The sequence below is a fragment of the Protopterus annectens genome, chromosome 3.part1, assembly GCF_019279795.1.
Source record: "Protopterus annectens isolate FY-2018-M chromosome 3.part1, PAN1.0, whole genome shotgun sequence".
Taxonomy (NCBI): domain Eukaryota; kingdom Metazoa; phylum Chordata; order Ceratodontiformes; family Protopteridae; genus Protopterus; species Protopterus annectens.
Genome location: NC_056732.1, coordinates 1,281,989,414 through 1,282,011,794, shown reverse-complemented (window position 1 = coordinate 1,282,011,794; position 22,381 = coordinate 1,281,989,414).

Sequence of the window (22,381 nt, the reverse complement as noted above, 5' to 3'; positions counted from 1 at the left end):
TGTGTGTGTGTGTGTGTGAAAGAGAGAGAGAGACTGAAAGTGTAGAACAGGGTCAAGGCATGCTATAAAATCAACATTTGGCATATTATATTTAGAGTTAGCATTTACTGATCAGAGAATATAACACTCAGAAAGATTACTTTCACATTTAATGAGACAATAAATCTCAAAGCAAGCGATCCAGAGAAGGAAAACCAAAAGTTATAATTTGTAAGCTATTAGTCTATATAAACAAGCAATCTTTAGAGACTGGTTAACAGAAAATATGAATTAGCAATAATGTGCAGTTCCCAGCAATGAGAAAGGTAGGGGCTACAAAGAAAGTAAGCTATGGGGTTAGATTGTACAGATATTGTATGCAGTTAATACACTAAACAGGCTGTGTTGAGCTAACTGAAAACGAGAGAGAAAAAGAAGGAAGAGAAAGGAAAGCAAATGGCGCTGTTACATATTATAGGAGATTGAAACACAGCAGGATCGAATCAACATTTGTTATAATGGTAAACATGACTGAACACTTAAGCCTTACCTGGCTATTAATTTTATGGTTGCAAGTAACCTGACCAGAATGCTGCATTATGTGTAAATAACTATTGTCTTGTGAACAAAATACAGGTGCTAAAACACACCCCAGTAATCTTGACAGTTACTATTAATACCCTGAAATAGTCATCAGTTAGAATTCCGAGTAAATTCATCAAATCATTCATTACTCAAAGGAAAAAAAAAACATTTGCTGCTCTTCGGTAGACCTTATTTTTGTCCACTGTTAGTTACTCAAAAGGAAATGTTAGGTACCAAAAATCCAGGTTCATACCACTGACTGTCAAATTGAACAATTTAATTAACTTAATCTCTACTGTTCTTCTCGCCAAAAGTGTATGGAAATGCCCTTTAAGAACCATGACTCTCATATCTGATACAGAATTATCAGACTGGGAAATGTGTGCTAAAACTGGCTTGTCCATCATTTTATTTGTAACTGTGTGTCTATGAACATTCATCCTAGTTTTGAGTAACTGTCCTGTCTCTCCTATGTAACTTGTCTCTGGACATTTTCTGCATTTGATTAGACCAATCATATTTTTGAAACTGCATGTAACTGGACCATGTACTTTAAAACTTCTGTTCTGTGAAACTGCTATGTTGGAAGCTATACAAATCATATGACATGTTTTGCATCTTGGAAGACAGCAGTTTGTTTTTGCCATTCTGGACTAATCTGTGCATGCTTCTGATGGGAAGATTCTTTACATTTGGAGGTTGTTTAAATGGCAGCAGTGGGAGTGCTTGAAAAATGTCTTTCAACTTGTCATACATACATAAGTTCTGGATGATATGTCATCACTAGTGAACTCTATCACAGGGGTTCCTCTCTTTATACCAAAGCAGCTGTTGTCTTGATAGCTGTATTGCTCTGTCTACAGTTCTGTCAAACTCCCTGGCAGAGTGACTTGAGGAAGCATGGCAACTTTCTGCTCCTCTGTGTGTTTCTTTCTGCCTCACTAGAACAAATGTGGTGATATCGAAGTGCTTCACTGTAAATAACTGAATTCTTTCTGTGACTGGGATTATTACTGCTTCTGCCTAGGTACATCTCCCTGTCATTTGGTTTTCTGTGGACACAGGTCTGTAATATTCCATTTTGAATAGTAACCTTAGTATCAAAGAAGCTCAATGAACACTAATTCCAATGTAAGATACCAAACTTTGATTTTATAGCATGTCTTGACCCTTTCGATCTCTCTCTCTCTCTGTCTCTTACAACAGTCTCTCTCTCTTTCCCTCTGTCTCTCACAACACACACACACACACACACACACACACACACACACACACACACACACACACGCACATGCACACGCACATGCACACACACGCACACACGCACACATTCACACACATATACTGTCCCTCTCTGAGGTGTAGCATGAGTTGCATGTTTTCCACCCTACCATTTTTCAAGATTTCTATTTGTAGCCAATTTGGAAATAAATGGTGTAATTCACTTTCCAGACACAAGTGGATATTTAAGCATTGCATTTAACACCAGTAACGTAATTCCTGATAAAGGGCTCATGCCAGCTCAAAAGCTCAAGTAATTCCAAAAGCAATGTTGGTCCAATAAACAGTATTACATCATGTCTGTGTTTCAATGTCTTTGCATTTTCTGCTAATGGACCAACATGACTTTTTTTATTTTTTTTCTGATAAAAGGGGGTAGTTACTTTGCTAAAGAATCCCTTGGATGGACCATGGTAAAGGAATCAGGGGATAAGGTGTGCAGATGGGGGGTTTGGTCTTAATGCACACCATTTGGTTTAATTTTAATTATTGGTTTCTATGGTCCTAATGGCAATAATATGAGAATATGGCAGAACATGATCAAAGTGATCAAATCATTTTTGCCTTTTGAAGGGCTTAAAATATTGGGTGGGGACTTTAAAGTTGAACTAGATCCCTGGATAGATAGGTTCCCCATGGAGATAAGTAAAATTCCTGCAAGTACCAGAGAACTTTGAAGTGTGATCCAGGACCTTGAGGTCACCGATGTCTGGAGGGCACAGCATATACAAACCAACAGTTTCACTTTTATTGAGTAACTAATGCAGCTTGTAGTTTGGGCTTTTGGTTACTGAGTGGGAATTTTTTAACATGGGTTAAGTTTGGGATACAACCTGCGGGTCTGTCAGATCAAGCACAAGTTCATATGTCATTGCTTCCATGGGTCATCTCACTTAGAACTTGGCAATGGAGATCTGATCTCTTCTTATTAAAGAACGACACTTTTGTATTTTCCTTAAAATAGTGAGTTCATGACTTTTGGATCTGTCATAACTTGATGGACAGGGAGATGATGTACAAATTGTGTTACTGGATTATGAAACAGATCAAAAATATGAAATCTAGGCAGAATCAAGCCAAAGAAGAGAGGGAGACCATTATTTCTGATAAGGAACAACTTTATAAGTCTATGGGTTGCTAGGATTACCAGTTGAAGCTAGCACATTCTCAACTCAAGTAGTAGTAGACGCAGTTTTTGTATGCAGACATCACTGTCAAGTGGGACAGGTGGCATTTTTTCTACTAGGCTAAGGGGATAGCATCTATCAAACTCCTCACATATAAACATTGAGCCCTGTTGATATTAAGGGACTTCTTCATGTAGACCCTAGGGGAATTAATGATGCATCCAGTCAACATCAGTTCTAGCCTACACAGACATTAGTACTTTGGTGCAGGGGATTCAAATTCTCAAACTATCTCCTGAGTGGGTGAGTCTTCTGTGTAGTCCAATTAAAATCCCTAAAATTGTCTGTGCTGTACAGTTACTCCCTACCAAAAAAGCTGACGAACATGATGGGTTCCTCCTGAATTTTTTAAATGCATTAAGGGAAACATTGTGGCTCCACAGTATTATCGTTTTATGACTTCTATCAAGCAATGACATTTAACTGACGAGTTGGTCTGTGCAAAAGTGTTGATGTTTCCTAAACATGCTTGCAGTCCTATTGATCCTGATAACTATTGTCTCATTCTTTATTGCAAACAGATTTAAAGATCTGCTCAAAACTTTTAGCTACTAGATTGGAAAAGGTCCTTCTCTCAGTGATTGGTAACAGTCATTTGTAGTTCATTACGGATGGAGCCAGCACTGCCAATATGGTCCAGTTTTGGTTGGCTGTGCAGGCCATATGTGCAGCACAACAAAATCAAGCTCTGCAATTCTCATTGACTCTAATAAGGCATTTCATTCCATATTTTGGGACTATATCTGGCTGGGCATGTACACTATAGGCTTTCCATTGGCATTCATTGATTGATGCAGACTTCTGTATGTCAATCTGGCAACCCAAATATTTATTAATCAAGAGCTGTTTTCTAGCCTTTTTCTCCATAGGGGTACAAGTCAGGGCTGCCTCCTCTGGATATATTTGTTTGTACTGGAAGTTTATGATCTGTGCTTATGGGCTCAATTTAAGAAGTGAAGAATTCATGTTCATAGGTTCATAGGTTCATAGGTAGGTACTAGGCTATTTGCCCAAGGGCATTTATAAGCCTAGCCAGAGTGTGTCGGCTTTCGCTTCCCCATTGATTAATTAACTGAGCCTCTGTCAAGCAGAGCCAATGAAGTGATCTCAGGGATGTATTTTCTGTTACACATCCACTCGTCAAGGCTTCTCTTGAAGAGTGTTAGTGAGGGGCTCTGCCTAATGTAGTTAGGAATTTTGTTCCAAAGCATGGGGAGTCCATGTGACAGGAATCTATCCCTCCAGCATGTTCTATTTATTGTTATGGTGAAGTTTAGCTCACAAGAGCGTGTGGCTCACAGTGACTTGGATTTCTTTAGGTGGAGCATGTCCATCAATTCTAAGTTGGACATGGCTTTGTAAGTCAGGCAGAGATCACCTCTGAGTAAGCAATATGTCACTGAATACAGCCGGAGTTTTTTCAGTCGGGCTGCATAGGACATATGTTTGAGGTCAGTAATCCTCTTGGTGAGGTGCTTTTGTGGTCTTTCCAGCTGTTGGAAGTGTCTTGTGAGGTACATCCCAAATGGGGCATTGCATTCTATGATGGGTCTGATGAGTGATGAGTAGAGGGGCACTATAACCTCTTTATTTCTAGATGTGAACCCCTTAGTAATTAGATGGGCCACATAGAAGGATTTCCTAACTACTTTGGCAATATGATTGTCAAAGTAGAGATTACTATCTATGTAAAATACAGAAACCTGATCTCACCACGATGTAGTCAGTTAACGAGCTGAAATGCAGATACTGTTCCAAATACAATCAGCAGCCGTAATAAAAGTATAAAACTCTTCTTTAATGTAGATACAATTTTTTTTGCAGAGATTACTATCTACCTGGGTTCCCAGATCTCTTATTATCTCTTCTGTATTAAGGGGGCCACCGCCTATGTGGTAATTCGTGGGTGTTTTGTTTTTCCCAGACGGGATGACTATGCATTTTTTGACATTTAGCTTGAGGCCATGACTATGACACCAGGTGTCTGTCTCAGTAAGGCCTTTTTGAAGGATGTCCGTGTCAGCCGGAGAGTCAATTATGGCTCCCAGTTTGCAGTCATCAGTGAACTTGACTAGCATAGTCCTCCTGTGTTTGCCTGTACCTCTGAGAAATATATGCCGAACAGTAGGGGTCCCAGAACTGAGCCTTGCAGGACACCACTTGTGACTGGTTTAGAGTCAGACCTGGAGCCTGCTATTCTTACTATGTGAGTCTTGTTTGCAAGCCAGTTGGCAACCCATCTTGTGACTTAGGGGTTTATGTTCAGGCTGGTGAATATTTCTATAATACCCGAGTGAGGAATGGTGTTGAACGCCTTGGCAAGATCAAGGTAGGCTGTGTGAACCACCTTTCCCTCGTCTATGGCCTTGGTGACTGTCTCGAAGAAGTCAACCAGGTTTAGTAGGCATGATCTGCCCTTAACAAAGCTGAACTGGGTCGGGTCAAGTGTTTGGAGGTTCCCAATGTCTTTGATAATGAGTTCCATGATGATGCTCTTCGTAGCCTTGCAGACCAGGCTAGTCAGGCTTATGGGGTGATAGTTACCAGGGTCAGTTGTGGCCCCTCCTTTGTGGAGCAGAATAACCATTGCTGTGCGCCATTCTTTGGGCACATAGCCTGTGGAGAGACTGAGGTTGAACAGCGTGTTTAGGTGGGGGGTTCGTTCATTCTGTAGTTTGTGCAAGACACAGCCTGGGACACCATCTGGCTCCACTGATGCCGTGTTTTTGGCTTTGGAAAGGGCTGTTTTCACCTTTGCTTCTGTGATTTCTGGGACACTACACTTTTTCGGTATTGTTGTGGGCCCTTTTGAAGGTGAGAGGGAGGTGAAGTTTGCAATGAATCTATTTTCCAGGATGTTGGCAATATCAGTAGGTTCAGTATATTTTGTGCTATTTTGCACTAGCTCAGAGCATATCTGCAAGTTGCCACTTAGATTCTTGACATAGCTAAAGAAGGCTTTGTGGTTATCTTTCGAATCCTTGGCTATTTTTCATTCAAAGTTAGCCTTGGATTATTTTATGAGGAGACCTTAGTTTCTTACTGATACTGATCAGGGATGTCTTTCCTTCTTGGGATTTGCTTTTTTTCTGAACTAGTTTCCTCTTTTTGTTGTATAACCTGTATATGGCAGGGGTCCACCAGACTGGTTTCCTTCTATTACGGGAGTGAGTCTTGGTTTTGCTAGGGATAGCACGATCCATGCATCCTTGTAGGTGCTCATAGAGTGCAATTGTAAAGGATTCTGCATCTTGGGCAGTGTTATCCTTTAGCGTGGGGGCTGCGAAACTTACCACCTCTGCCTTAATTAAGGTGAAGTTTGCTTTAGAAAAGTTTTTCACTGTGGTTTCCTTGGTTGGGGGTGGTGTTGGGGTGTGGACATCTAGGGTGATTAGTTTATGGTCTGATCTAACTAGTGACAGGTTGACCTCTGGTACAGAACACCTGTCGCCCATGTTGGTGATGACCAGGTCCAATATGTTGTGGCCTCTGGTAGGGGAGTTTACCAGCTGATCCAGGGCATTTGAGTTGATAAATTCCAGGAAGCGCTGAGCCTGGGAGTTTGTACTCAAGTAGTTTTCCCAGTTAATGGTAGGGTAATTGAAATCACCCAATATTAGGATGTTCAGTAGGACCTTCATGTTTTCCACTGTCTCCAGAAAAGTGGAGTGGTGGTCCTGGGTCATGCAGGGTGATCTGTAGCAGGCCACAATTTGAATTGCAGATTTGCCTGATGCTAGTTGTACATGGATGATCTCAGCAGTATCATGCTGCACCACTAACCTGGAGGTGTGGGTATCCTTGATGAATATGGATACACCCCCTCCTTTTATGTTTTTGTCCGTGTTCTATGGCCGAAATGTGTGGTATGAGTTATAGTCAAGTAGTGCTAGAGTGCTCTCTGGACCTTTGAACCAGGTTTTAGTTACTGCACAGATGTCAATGTTCTCCATACTTAGGAGTGCTTTGAGCACATGCATTTTGAGATTTAAACTCCTGGCGTTGAGTAGCATAACCCTCATTTTTTTACATGTGCTGTTTATGGAGGTGGGTTTGAATTTTGAGCCTTGCCTAGAAAAGGCCCTATGGGGGCAGCAAGAGCCTTGGCCAGTATTCGAACGCCAAGTGGTGACAGCTGCAAGCTGTCTCTTGTGAAGCAATGCGGCTTGTCGAGCATGTCATCCCAGGGTGACAGACACTGGATCCCCTTTGAATGACACCAGAAGCTTAGCCAATTGTTGAAATTGATCATTTTTTCTTTATACTGAGGTGTCATTCTTGGTGAGGGCAAGATGCTACTCAGGGTCAGGGTCATACCCACCTGGGCTACATGATCAGAGAGCTCTTCCATGTCACTTTTCATGTAGTTCAGGGAGGTACGTCTCAGGTCATTCACACCAACATGAACAATGACAGAGTCATATTTGTACTTGTTCTGGAGTGACCTGAGTGCTTGTGTTATGTGGCGGATTCTGGCTCCCAACAGACAGCTAACAGTAACCTTAACCTTGTCCAGCCTAGTGAGTGGGGCATCAGTGTGCCTGACTATTGAGTCACCTATTACTAGTGTGTTAGGTATGTTATTTCACCTTAAGGGCTGTGATTGTGCGGCACATTGATTTTGTGTTTTATGTGTTGTCTGGTTTGTGACAGGAGGTGCAGGTTTTGTGGGTGTCTGCTTTGGAGCTCTCTGATGCTTTTGCAGGTTTTTATTTAGAGCCTCCAAGTATGATTTCATGTATTTATGTGTATTATTTGCCAGTGCTGGTTTAGTAGGTCTATGTGAGGCTGGAGGTGTAGTGCAAGTATTAACCTTCTCCTCATGACTGTCTGTTCCAGTCTTGGGTGGAGAGACCTTAGCCTCTAGTTTGGCTGTATAATTGCATCTCTCGCATATGTTAGTGTTTTGTGGTAAGAGGAGAGGGCTGTCTGTGTACATGAGGCAATTGTAACATTGCCTCAGGATACCCAGATTCACCAGCTGGACTGGAGAGTACACCTGAAGTAGCCCTTTGACCATGCCTAAATAGTAGGGTGAGCTGCTTAGTCACTTGGTTGCTGAGGGGTGGATAAAGAGCCTTGCCCTGCTGGGCAGTCAAGTGTCAGGGTATATTAGTGCTTGCTATTACGTCTGAGCAAGTGCTGGACTGTAGGATGCTTTTTGAGTGCTTAGGTTGAGAGTTAGTCTAGTTTCAAGTGAAAAACTGAAGAGGAGACTTAGTGGAGCCAGGAATAATTTAACCCTAGCTAACCGGTGCTGCCCGGTGCACAAAACCGTGCAAACGCGGTTTTTAAACTACTAACTTCTGGGCTGAAACCACTCCTCCAGGAGCAGATGGCTGCTCAAAGTTCCCCCCTCTCTCTCAGGTGAACAGAGAAACTTCCCTCTATCCAAGTAAGGTACAGGCAACTCAGAAACTTATACCACAACTCTGAATTTAGCACTAGCCTGAAAACTACACTATACTAGCTTAGAAAGGTGGGAAACAAGAAAAATTTTTTTTTGAAAAGATAAGGCAAAAACAATAAAAAGTACACTTAAAACAACTTTAAATGACTACAAGCGATCAGAAAAGGCTATCGCACTTTAGAGTGTAGCCTACAACAGTTAAACAATTTATTTAAACAAAAAACAACTTTTTAAAAGTGCAGGCAGTCAAATAAGTACAATATGTGAAAAAAACAAGCTTTTAAATCACAATAAGTGCTGGAAATTAGGCGGAAAACAGTTAAGTACAGTAAGAAAATACAGAAAACTGATAATCACGCCAAAGTCTCTCTTTTAAGCTAGAAGGCTTGTATCAGTTTAAGGCTTTCTAGTGCTTTCCAGTAGGTTAGTTACAGGAAAGATGGGAAACAAGCGCAGATGTGGTCTTTTAAATCAGAAAGTTGAAAGAGATGGACAACTTCCCAAATTATCAATAAACTACAATTCCTGGGCCAAGAACCACTCCTCTTGTGGTAGACAGGCTACCTAGTACTTACCACTCCCACTGATAAGCTAGAAGGCTGCACTCCAACACAAAGACTTGGAGGGCTCAGAAGCTTACAAACAGTCCTGGATATAGCAAATCTGTACCTGGACTAGACTAGTTACGGGAAAAGTGGGGGTCAAGTGCAAACACTGGCTTTAAAACCAGAAAGTTGAGAGAGATGGAAAAAACTGCCCAAACGGCCAACAAACTACAATTTCTGGGCCAGAAATGTGAATGGGCAACCTCTTCTGCTGATAATGTGGTTTGCAAATGATTGTGTAATTTGGATCAGTAACCCTACTACACAAGTTGTCCCTATTCTGTCCTACCTTCCAGATACTATTAACTTAGTGGCTTACAAATGAACTTAAATACATCAGTCATAGTTATCCTGAGTGTTTCTGCTCATGGAAATCTCTTGTGGGATGTCATTGTTTCCTCAAGATAGTTACAGAATGCTCATACTTTGGTCTGTGTGTGACCCTAAGCTTGGATAAGGCTGTGAATATTAATACCATGCAGATTATTAATGACATTAAGGATAAGCTGTCACAACAGAAGTTGTCATTTTTATTATTTTTTAATAAAATCCTAGTAGTAAAAATGAATGTGTTGCCCAAGGTATTTTTTTTTATTTACACCATATCCAACATGCCCAATATTCTAAGTTTCTGCATAAATGTCATATTATAATCAGGAATTTCTTATGCCAGGGAAAACTGGTGGATTTGGATTGTCAGACTTACATGTGTATGGAGTTCCTGTCTTAGGTTGGCACTATTACTCAGCTAAATCAAAACCAATCCCAGTTCGGACTCCTCTAGAAATGGCGCTCAATGGTCTTATACCTACCTTTGTTCAACAACACTCATTGCACCAGGTGGGTTAGAACATTAGCTAGAATTTAGGTATTGAGGAAAGCCCATGACATGTGCAGGTGTTTCAGTTTTCTCTTCCTTGTAGAACAATGAGCTAATCACAAAAGACACTGCAAATTGTGATGGATTAACTGGATTAAGGTAGGTTATTTTGTTTGTCAAGGACATTTATATATCAGATTCAGGATAGTCCTGCTTATGGTGGAACATAAAGATCGATTATCCTTGGTAGACATTCAACTGTGGCAATATTTGGAAATGAAAGCCATGGTAGGTCCCTTGGGACAGGATTCACGTCAGTAGGTATGGTGGACACAGTTGATGAAAGGACACAATCCAAACTAAGTAGCCCCTAATAGCTTGGATGGTAGACTTAGAGTGTGGTACAAGCATATATTAGTGGCCCCCAAGAGGATCATAACTAATCTGCTGGATAAGTGGTCTATTTTTTTGTAAGCAGAACATTACTCTCACTGCTTGATGAAAACTCCTTAGATTAGTTTATAACTTGAGACTTCCATATCTTTTAGTCTTTGCTTTTGTTAAACTCTTGACTTGTTGACAGACCATCTATGGTCCATTAGTTAAGTGTGGTACTCCTAAAATGGTATAGTGTTTGCACTGCACTAATATGGAATCTGACCATCTTCATTTAATATGTGCATGTCAATTGACCATTTATTTGTGGTAAGTCCTAATAAATTGTATTATTCAGATAATCCCTATCAGCTTACATGATATAATTAATGTGGCTATTTGATTGTTAGGTAGAGAGATGAATTCCTATAGCCTGCCTAGCACTTTTTGTTTGGATATGAAATGCGGTATTAACATGTGGTAGCACAAATGTTTAGTCAACTGGAAATGTAACCCTGATGCCTGAAGATTGTTGATCCATAAGCTTACATACAAGTTAAAAGGATGGTCAAATTTCCACACAGACATGGCATGGTCACACAACTCTTAGTCAACCTTACTTTATCTTTTGGACAAGTAAAAAGCAAATCTTTGATATTATATTTTGGTAAAACTGAACCTGTATGTACCAGTGTCATGCTCTGTTTTTTGGCAGGTGTCACATAACCTTTATGTTTATTTATTCAATGATATTTCTGTTCTTATTTGAAAAAAAAAGGAATGGTCATACCTGAAGCAAAGACCACAGTATCACTGGGAAAGGTGAAATCTTCAAGATAATGCAGTCTTACTATTAATAGTCCCCGGGATTCATGAAGCTTGCGCCAGGTGTAGCGTAGGTGGCATAATGCCAAATATGGCCGCCGAGCAATTCAGGTACGATTGAATTCCACGTGCACTACCGGCGTATGCCAGATCTGTGCAGCTCCCGGCATAGGCATGCAAATCACGCCATGCGCCGTACTGCAGCATGCAAATGAAGGTACATAGTGATTCATGAAGTGGCGTAAGTGTAGCGTAAGCCTACAGAAATGTAAACCAAAAAATATGGAAGTGGACCAGACTCATGTATAACAAAGTTAACATATGCCAATCACTAAATATTTAGCTAATGCCATAAGAAAAGATGCACAACACATACAAAATAACATTTAATGTCATGGCCACAGTAATGCAAAGGACAACCGTAGGGCATGTGTGCACAAACGGGAACACAAGGAAAATATATACAAATGTCATAAAATAGCAATGTAACAAAAATCATGATTTCACCATAATAGTCAACGGTATGCATGCTACATCACAACCAAGCTGTAAGGGTTGCTAAGGGCCTATGACATCGTTTGGCACGGTAACTATGAATTAGTAGTCAATGCCATGCAAATGAGGCAAGTAATAGTGAATCGCAAACGTCCCGCCGGCCTAAGGATGTACAATATGGTGCAGCGCTACAACACTGAGGAGTGGTCTGTAGGAATACATGACATCAGCAGTGGGGTGTGCCACTGCAGCTGTAAGCACATTGGAGCAATGCAAATCCAGGCTGCCCATTGCTAAGCAAAGCTGCAGGACAGGGGCATGGATGTAGGTATAGCTTTGCTCAGCTGAGAGCACACATGGTTCTCGAAAGCACATGTGTACGTGGATGAAAACATGCCCGAATCCCGGTGAGTGGACTCAGGTGCCGCGCACCACAGGCCAAAAAGGAAGTTTAGGGGAAGACAATAAGGAAATGCTACAGTAGGGTAATAGGAGTAGAACCGAGCAATTAACACCTATTAACTCATAGTGGGGAAATTGACGCCAGCTAACAAGGCTGCTAGCAGCAACCTGCAGAACAAGATAGGGGAGGTGTCAGATTGCAAAGAAAAGAGAACTGCAATCGCCGAGCAAAGCAAACCTGCAGTAGACTGGCAATAGAACACATTTGGCAAGACAATCCTGGTTCGGGAAAGTACAAAACAAGAAAGCAGGCTGCTGGATGCATGCCAGACAATGGGAGGGGAATTGTTAAGAAAAGCGGAGGCAAGGGAAAAAGGTAATCCACGGCAGCTAAATGTAATGTAACACCAAAGGCAGCACAATAGCAGTATCCATGGTAAAACACAAGATACCCTGCAGCCCCTAATGTACATACACACCCTATGACATCATCAGTGTTCAAAGCACAATAGTATAAATTGTGAAGGCACCTCACACACACTTGTGTATTCCCAAACACTGCACCATCAGTGTAAACAGATGGGGAACTTTTACAATGTACATGTTGGGAGCTGCCATAGCTGTAATTCATCAGCATGTGTTGGAGACTGAAGGTGTTGTGGAGGATGATGCTGACAACCACCTCAGGCCCCAGTGGAGGAGAAGAGTGTTCAGACCAAGGGTAACCTACCAGGGGCTACATGATCTGGAGATAGTAGAGCGTTACAGGGTGGACAGGGACATCATACAGCAAATAGTGGAGCTGTGCTGGCAATGCCTGAGAGCCAGAAACAACAGAGGGGAGCCCATCCCAATGGACATGAAGGTATGTGTAAGCCTGAGAATACTAGCTACAGGTACCTTTCAAAAGCAAACTGGAGATATTATGGGGATTTCACAGGCATCAGCATCCAGGGTACTCCACCATTTCCTGGATGCCATGTTACCACATGCCAGTGAGCATATATACTTCCCCCGAACTCAGGAGGAGTTGGCCAGCAATATGCACCTCTTCCGCCATGTGGCACACTACCCGGAGGTACTGGGTGCAATAGACTGCATGCACATATATATCAAGTCACCACCCGGAGACCATGGTAGGCGCATGACAGTGTGTGGCTCACTCTGACATAGATTCCCAATGCTGGAGCACATCCATTAAACATCACTCGGGCTTACCATGAAGTGGTATCATCCATATGTAAACAAACTGAGTTACACATTTGACTGCAGTATGGAGGAACAGCCGTAGTACAGTCCACATACAAAACACCATTAACATTTGTACAAACAACAGATAACCAAGTGGTAAAGCCACTGACTGTGTCGTGTATGTACCCAGTTCCAAGTCATGCAAGGTCCGTAACGTAATCCCGATGGCACGAATAATGAATGTTGGATGTAGGTCATTAGAGCACGTGGAAGCACATGTTAGCGGGTTAATGCAGCAGCAAGTGATGGTAAACATCATTTAAACAGGACTACACGGATATGCGCAAAACAGGTTAAGCTTTGCAGAATTCCACGCAGATCACGGTCATGGATGTCCAGAACAGGTGAAACCAGCATTATTCAGTCATGTACTAACAGTGCCTGATCTGAGAGGTAAAACGACCACTGGCAGAAGTAGAACACGCAACCATGTACACACTCACCTACCAGCAAGCTACCCGAGATGTACCAATGGCAGGTGTGTATTGTGACAGGTTAGAACACAAAAGTGCGGGGTTCAGCAAACAGAATACACCGCCATGTACCCAACGAAAGGTGTGTACACTCTCTCTCCTTCTCCCTGTCTATATATATATATATATATATATATATATATATATATATATATATATACACATATATACAGATATATATATATATATATATATATATATATATATATATATATATATATATATATATATATATAATAGCGATAGAAAGGGTGATAGAGAGATTTATTTATTTATTATTTATTTTATTTTACATTTGTTAACCGGGGGTGTCTGACTGAGCCGAAAAGGCCCTTTTTCAGCAGGGGCCCGGGGAGAAAAGCTCCACAAAGAAAAATTACAGACACATTTAGTTATTTAGACATAATCAGTATACACACAAATTACAAGAGACATGTTTTTACAGTGGCATGCGGTACAAACAGTTACAGTGGAGAGAACAATCAAAAAAGATATTAATTTTAAAAATAAAGGTAAGTAATAGATTTGTGGTATACAGCTGAACTTTGGAATGTAGGTAGAATACATACATAGTACACAGTTACAGTACATACATTGTAGATTAGCCAGTGTTTGTGAGTAAGATTGAAAAACTATTATAAATTGCTCTAGATTTAGTATGCATATGTTATCCGCTTTCACTAGCCTAGGGAGCAATCATGGCACTGCCAACTTTGCTTGAGACGTTGCCTGATGAGGTCTTTAAAGGAGGCTTTGGATGATGTGTTTTGAATGCTAGTAGGGACAGAGTTCCATTTTTTAGCCACTGAACTACTATATAGTGCATCTCCAAAGCTATTGTAGCTGTTGATGACTTCTAGTAGTAGTTTGCTTGATGATCTAAGAGGCCTTTTGGCTGAGTGATGTTGTACTAGGTTTTTGAGGGCAGGACACTTATTGGGGAGGTAATAGATAGAATGACAGAGGCAGAGCTGATTGTAGGTTAGGAGGTTGGGCAGTTCAAGCCAGTGGAGCTGTCTCAAAGCAATACAATGATGAGTTCTATATGAGCAATTTGCAGCAAAACGGGCAATTCTGTTATAGCAAGCTTCCATTTTGCTTAGTTCAGTTTTGTTGAGATTAGTCAGAATGGGAGATGCATAGAGTAGGGTGGATAGAAGTTGGGAGCGAGCAATGGCTGATCTTGTGTTGTTGGTAAGAAATGGTTTGATACGGTAGAGTGACCCCAGTTTGGCATGTTGTATGTATGGATGTATGTCGATATATACGGAAATACATATATCTGCGAATATAAAGACAGGTTAATGACATGTACACAACCATGGAGGTACAAATAAATAGGATACTGCCAACTACCGAATGCTTTACATATCAACACGCGTAATCACGAGGATGAAAGACAGAAAGATCACAGTACCGGAAGAGTATTACCGCGAGTAATATTATCATGATGTTAAGGGACATGTAGTTATCACTGCCAGTGCTGCGGTCCAGGTAGGTACTGTGTATAAGTGTTTAAGTGTGGTTCCGATTGCTGTAGGAACCAATTAACAATGGTTTAATGACTAAGCCTGCAATAACCATAGTATTAGTCTACTAAATGACAGGTCTTCAATTAGGGAAGGGGCCCCCACACACATATGGAATATGTATAAATGCAGTCCCCACAAACCTTTATCTGCTATGTACACCCACCTGCATCTGCCCCACAGCCGAAACAATTGCAATACAGACTGTAATAACATCAGAAACATCCACTCACTCAATGACATCTGCAGAAGTGTTAACATACCTTGTGAGAGACACACTTGTAATGGCGCCATGTGAAATCATTGCTGTTGTACAATGCAACAGACGCTGATGTTACAGGTTTCATTTGCAATAGTCTCATAACAGAGGGTTGAGATAACAGCTACATTCACATGTAGAACTATTTATTATAGCCATCACACACAATCCACGGGGGACATGATTTCAGAGTATCCAGGTCTCTCCATATAGCTGTTGCAATTTATCACAATATAATACATCCAGACCGTCTCCCTCAAAGGTAGGGCAAAAGGACAACGCCCAATTGGAGTATTCAGCTATACACCACTGTTGCCATGTAATTGGCCAATGGAGTAGCTGCACAGCTGATGTGGATGTAATAATTTACTCCGGAACACCAATTGGTGGCAGGATACCACATGTTACAGGTATCCACGTATAAAATGAGGGCTTGCCATACATTCAAATCGTATGCTCATACCATTGAATCATTTAAAGAGGAAAGGTGTAACACAGATATTATTGTATATTCGGACCACTAAGAAGGTATGTAGAACACTCAGTATGTTAGTGTATGTAGTGCCTGTACTGTATCAATGAAAGTGTACGCAATGCAGACAGTGGGAAAAGGTATGATATAGTGATGTCTTGTTGAGCATAGTAACGCTTGTAGAAATTGTGTGTACTGCTGTGGGCCACAAGGTAAACACCCCAGACACCACAAGGGATGCTACATAAGGGCTTTAAACATAACAATTGCACTCCAGTCGCTGCTGGTGGTAGGGAGTATCCAACAGGTATGTGCCATAACAGGGGATAGCGTATGTTGATATACAGTAACAGTAGGCATATGTATGGGCGTATAATGAGAATAACATGCCTAAAGTGGTCCTGCTGTGCAATTATGCTTTGCATCATGGGATATGGTTTCAAATATGTGTAAAGTACAGTATTGTAGGTAGATAAGTCAAATATTTTACATAGCATGACTGGTATATTATGCAAACATAAGGTATGTGTATTGGACTGCACAATACACATTAACAGGATACATATGTCTTGTAGCCACCAGACAGTGTAACAGCATGATAGCTAATTGAAATGGAAGAGCTACTCAATAAACCATGCACAAAGGACATGTAATAGCGTCATAGATTCACAGTTAGGTACTATGCTGTCTGGCCAAGTCCATTTTCAAGCCCTAATACAGTGTTGTCACTGGCGGCACCTCCCTAGGTTACCATCCTGTGCCTTTGACCAGCACAGCCATTTGTTTCCTGCACCTGTGTACAGTACAGCCACTACAGTAATCCCTGGCGTACATGTCTGTTGCCCATCCACCCATCAAGGTACCTCTTGAAGAGTGCTAGTGAGTGTCCCTGTCTGATGTACATAGGAATCATGTTCCAAAGCATGGTGGGTGTCTGTTTCAGGAATGTATCCCTCCAGCACTTGCTACTCATCGTAGTGTTTTATGGTACATATCCTAGAGCATGTCGCTCTTGGTGGCCTTTGCTTATGTTGCTTATGTGGAGCATATCCATCAATATTGGTGTGTACATGGGCCTTGTATGTTCAGCAGAGGTCACCTCTGAGTATGCAAATGACTACAGTTGGGGTTCCAGTAGTTGTGCTGCATATGCATACGTCATCCTTTGGAGGTGAGTAATACTGTTGGTGTGTTAATGTTGTGGTATTTAAAGCTATTGCTGTCCAGTAAGGTACACCCCAAAGGGGGTGTTGTACTCATGAATGTGTTTCATAAGTCAGGAGTATAGAGGTATAATGGCAGGCTTTGTTCCGGCTACAAACCAGTACAGGTTACGGTGGCCATGTAGAAGGATATCCACACCCTCTTGGCAATATGTTATCAAAGGAGTGGGTGTTATCTATGTGTGTAGTATGATCCTTTATAATGCCTCATGTATGTAGGGGACAACCACCTATGTGATAGTCACAGGGTGATTGTTGTAATCCAAAGGGTATGTCTATGCACCATCTGCCATGCTGCTTGAGGCCATGTTACCGACAGCAGGTATCCATCACAGTGATATCCATATGGAGGGTGTGTATATTAGCTGGTGAATCAATCATGGCCCTTAGTTTGCAGTCGTCTGGAAACCTATTCAGGGAAAGTCCGTCTGTGCTGGAATGTACCTCAGGGAAGTCCATAACGAACATGAGGGTCCCCATGACTGAGGACTGGGGTATGCCAATTGTAAATGATGTACAGTAGGAACTGTGGTATGCTACCCTCAATGTGTGTGTCCTGTCCGTGAGCCACTGTGCATAACATCCCAGGATGTATGGGTCGCTGTGCAGGTGGATGTGTATAGTGACAATACCAGAATGGTGAACGGTATTGAAAGCCAATGAAAGGACAAGGTAGGCTGTGTGGACCCCCTCACCATTATCTACGACCTTGGTAACTGTCTTTCAGGACTCCGTGAGGTTTAGGAGCCATGTTGTGGCTCTAATAAATCCAACCTGGGTGGTATCAAAGGTGTGTAGGCCAACAATGTCTCTGTGAAGGACTTCCATGATGATGTTCTCAATAGCCTAGCAGAACAGTCTAGTCAGGTGTATAGGGCAATAGCTCATCTGGTCAATTGTGGCGCCATCTCTGTGGAGTGTGATAACTGTTGCTGTGCTCCAGTCAGGGTCCACAATGCCTGATACAAGGCTACTAGTGAATCTGGTGCCCAAGTGGGGATCCATGTCATTCTGAGGTTTGTGTAAAATGCAGCCTGGGATGAAGGATGGTCACATGGAGTGTGTGTTCCAGGCTTTAGAGAGAGCAGGTCTGAATGGTGTAGTTGTGACCGCAGGGACTCTGCATTGATCCTGTATAGATGTGGGCCCATGAGGGTGTGAGAGGAGTTTAAAGTTAGCTGCCAGGTTGTTGCCAATATTAGTCAGTTCTGTAATGTGTCTGCCTAACCGTTGTATGTCAGACAGATGTGGGTATTGCCATCGAGAGTAGTGACATACCTCCATAATGCTTAGTGGTAGTTCTTTGAATGTGTCGCAGTAATGTTGATGTAGCTAGTGTTGGTGGATGTAAGAAGGGATCCCAGAATTCAACTGAGGCTGACTAGGGAGCCATACCACCCCTGGGAGTGTACCCTACTTTGCAACTGTCTCCTCCTGTCGTGCAGTATGCCCATGGCAGTGGACCCCAGAGGGGCGTCCATTATGTGGTGGGTACTGTCATGGCTCTGTGTGGGATAGCATGATCCATGCAGTTGTGTAAGTGCTAATGAAGTGCAGTTGGGTATGTTTCTGTGTTTGTAACTATATTGTCCATCTGCATGGGTGTCATGGCGTTTACTACTCCTGTCATAGAAAGCATGAAGTTGGCTCTGTAGAAATATTGAACTGTGTTTTCTGTGAAGGGTGTGGTGCCATGATGTGGATAACAAGGGTGATTAGCATACGTTTGGAACTGACCAATGAGGGGATACCCCAGGTGTGTTACACCAGTCACACATGTTGGTAATGTCCAGGTCTACGATCTTGTTGGCCTTGGTGGTTGTGTGTATATGCTGACCCAGCCAAATGGAGTTTATCAACCCATGACGTTGTTGGCCTAATGTGTCGGTACATGAGTAGGTATCACAGTTAGGTGTGTGGTAGTGTCAGTGTCACATCAGTAGTGCCTGTGTGAACCCTACTTTCCAGTACACCAAGAAATGAGGGATGTTAACAATGGGGTATGTTGTGGAATCCGTAGCAAGCTACAATTTGTACAGCAGTTCTGGCCACAGTTAGTGGCACTTGGATTGCCTCTGATGCATTGTGCTAAGCCACCAGCATGGAGGTGTGTACATCCCTGTGACATATGGACACACCTCTGCCGTGGGTGTTGTGGTCCTGGTTACATGACTGAAAGGTGTGGGTCTGTGTAATAGCCTGTCAGTGCAGGGGTGTTCTCCGGAGTCTAGAAGCAGGTCACAGTCACTGCAGAGACATCAAAGTGGTCCATTATAAGGAGTTCCTCGGATGAGTGCATGTGAGATGGAGATGCCAAGCATTGAGTAACAATACCCTCAGGTTTTGCTTGCTTGTACTTGTTCAGGTGGTGAATATGTGTCTTAAATGTGTCTAAAACAGGCAGTATAGGAGCAGCAAGAGCTTGAGATGTGAACCATAATCCCAGGGCCAACAGGTGCAGGACATCTGCGGCAAAGCATTGAGGTTTGTTGACCATGTCAGTCAAAGCAGACAGATACTGGATACCCCTGGAATGACACCAGACGCATAGTCAACTGTTGATGTGAATAATCAACGTAGATGTTGTTAGCAGTACAGCTGTAGATTACAGTACTGATGTATACACACCGCAAAGCATACCTGTGACAGGTCAGTGGACATCATCACACATACTGTGTTCCACCTACACTCAGTATACTACATGTACCATTGTCTGTCACAGGAGTGTTCTAGCAGTGGCCTGTTCACAGAAGCAACACTACAAAAGGTGTCCGAGTGACATGTGCATAGCACACCAGTGGCAGCTACAGTAAACTGGGTTAATGTGTTGTACTCCCCTGTCATTGTAGCCCATACCACACAGACAAATGGGTGGCATCTGCATATGTGAGAATGTGAATGGCCATGACCTAGGAGCAATAGCTGACTCAGTGTTGTGGATAACATACAGCATGGGCTTTGTGGGTGAGGTGCATGACATGTGTGTACAATCTGACAACAGCTTATTGCATTGTCACCGCTATGTTAATAACCGTGTACCCATTAACTACCACCTCAGCAGCGGTCAACATTATGGACACCGTGTGTAAGGGATAGTGCTGTGCAGTTTACCTCCCTGAGCTAGTGACATCACCAGGGCTATTAGGTAGTCATAAGAGGCAACCTAAGTCACCTAAGTCATGACAGGGTGCCATCCATGAGCATGGAGATCATTGGACAGCCATACTCAGCACTCATGTGACTAATATCAGATCACATATCACCTTTAAGGGGTATTGGCCATGCTGGGATGGGTGTCACCAGCCTTCACAATCCTCATCTCCACTATGCAGCATGCTGCCTACCTTGCATAAAGACATGTGCAACACTGTGATGTTGGACATGCTACATGTACATATCCTGATCTGAAAGACATATGTCATGGGCAGCCACCATCCTAGTACAGGGGTCGCCACATGCCGGACAGATCCCTGTGCCATATATGTGACATACTCCTGCCATACCATGCAACCCTGTCCAGCAAAGCTGTACATGTCATCTCTGTCATGCATGGTGTGATGGCCACATGGTAGATGTATCAGTGACTGTCTGGATCAGTAATGTGGCACTGATTCACCTGTCACTGGGAACATGGTTGTTGGATACAGCTAGAAAGCCTGGCATCCTATGGCCATACATGGCCCAGGGCATACAGGATACTACATGATCCTGGCAGTACATGTTATAGTTGATAACCATCCCTGCAAATACTATCCGGATAGCCATTGTCCCATGTGTATCACATGTGCAACAGCGGTGATACATGGCAGGATGTTGAACTGTTGTACAGTGCCGTGTAGATGTATGTGGCAAAACACATGCTAGTAAAGGTTTACATGCGCATGTCTGCATTGTCACTGCCCATATCCATGAAGGTAGTGTATGTGATGATATGTGACATATACATAGCATCAACGTCAACAGCATTCATGTGCACACACCCAGGCATGTGCTGATAGGTAGGAACGCCAGTACAGGCAAACAGACATGGCCATATCATGACAGCATTCACATGGAGTATGAGCAATGTAATGAGGTGACACACGTATATGGTGATAATATCCAATACCCATTGCGTGTTACGTGTGTGTGAAACAAACATGTCAGTCGTGTGAGTGTCATGACGATTTGCAAAGGCAACTATTCATATGTACTAACTGTAATACACATGAATGTGCATCTTTGTCTCTATGCAGCTCTGAGATGCTGTGACCTGTCTCCATCATTATGTCGTACAGATAATGCCTCGATCATGACTGCTGGCATATAGCTGCATGGAGGATGATGCACTCATACCATACCTCCATGACAACTATGAGGAACTGTTCAGCCATTTGCCACAGCATGGCCAGCAGAGTGATGACCTGTGGCAGGAGCTTCGCAGGAGGGTCAATGATGTGGGTGGCCATAACCGCACCTACCAGCAGGTGCGCAGACATTGCATGGACCTGATCCGACATGCTAAACAGCGTGCCAATGCAATCACCAGGGAAAAAGGTAGAACAGGTGGTGGGCCACAAACCCAGCCCCCACTCACTCCTACCGAGGAGCTACTGGCCAGCCTGGGGACCCCATCAGAACAGCATCCACAAACTCTAGCTGCCATCGTGGAGGTGGGTGTCTCCCAACCACATAGCCTGGAGTTGCCTGGTAAGTCACTATTGCACATAGAAATATTATATCCCATGTAGTTGCATGTGTCACTGTACACTATGTAATGTAACATCATATGCAAGGTATGTTTACACACATGTCGCATACTATAGTATGCTACCCTGTGTATGCACACATGTGCATACTCTGTAGTATATGCTATTGTACTGGCGAATATGTTAACATGCAAAGTGCACCCTGTAGATGTCATACATTCATGGATAATGATCTAACCGCTGTGTCACCCCTATACAGGTACCTCTGGCCTGCCACAGAGACAGCAGTTCATTGCAGGTGAGACAGTTATCAGTATCAAGCATGTGAATAGACAGATCTATTCACCATGTGGCCACTTAACACTTGTACACATAATGTATGATCCAGTCACGATATACAAGCCGCAGCATTCATTAATCACACTGGCTACCCATGTGCAATATCTAAAAACAAAATGAAACAACAACATGACCTCACAGTAACTCTCATTGATAGATGTGTGGACAGCTGTCCATACAACG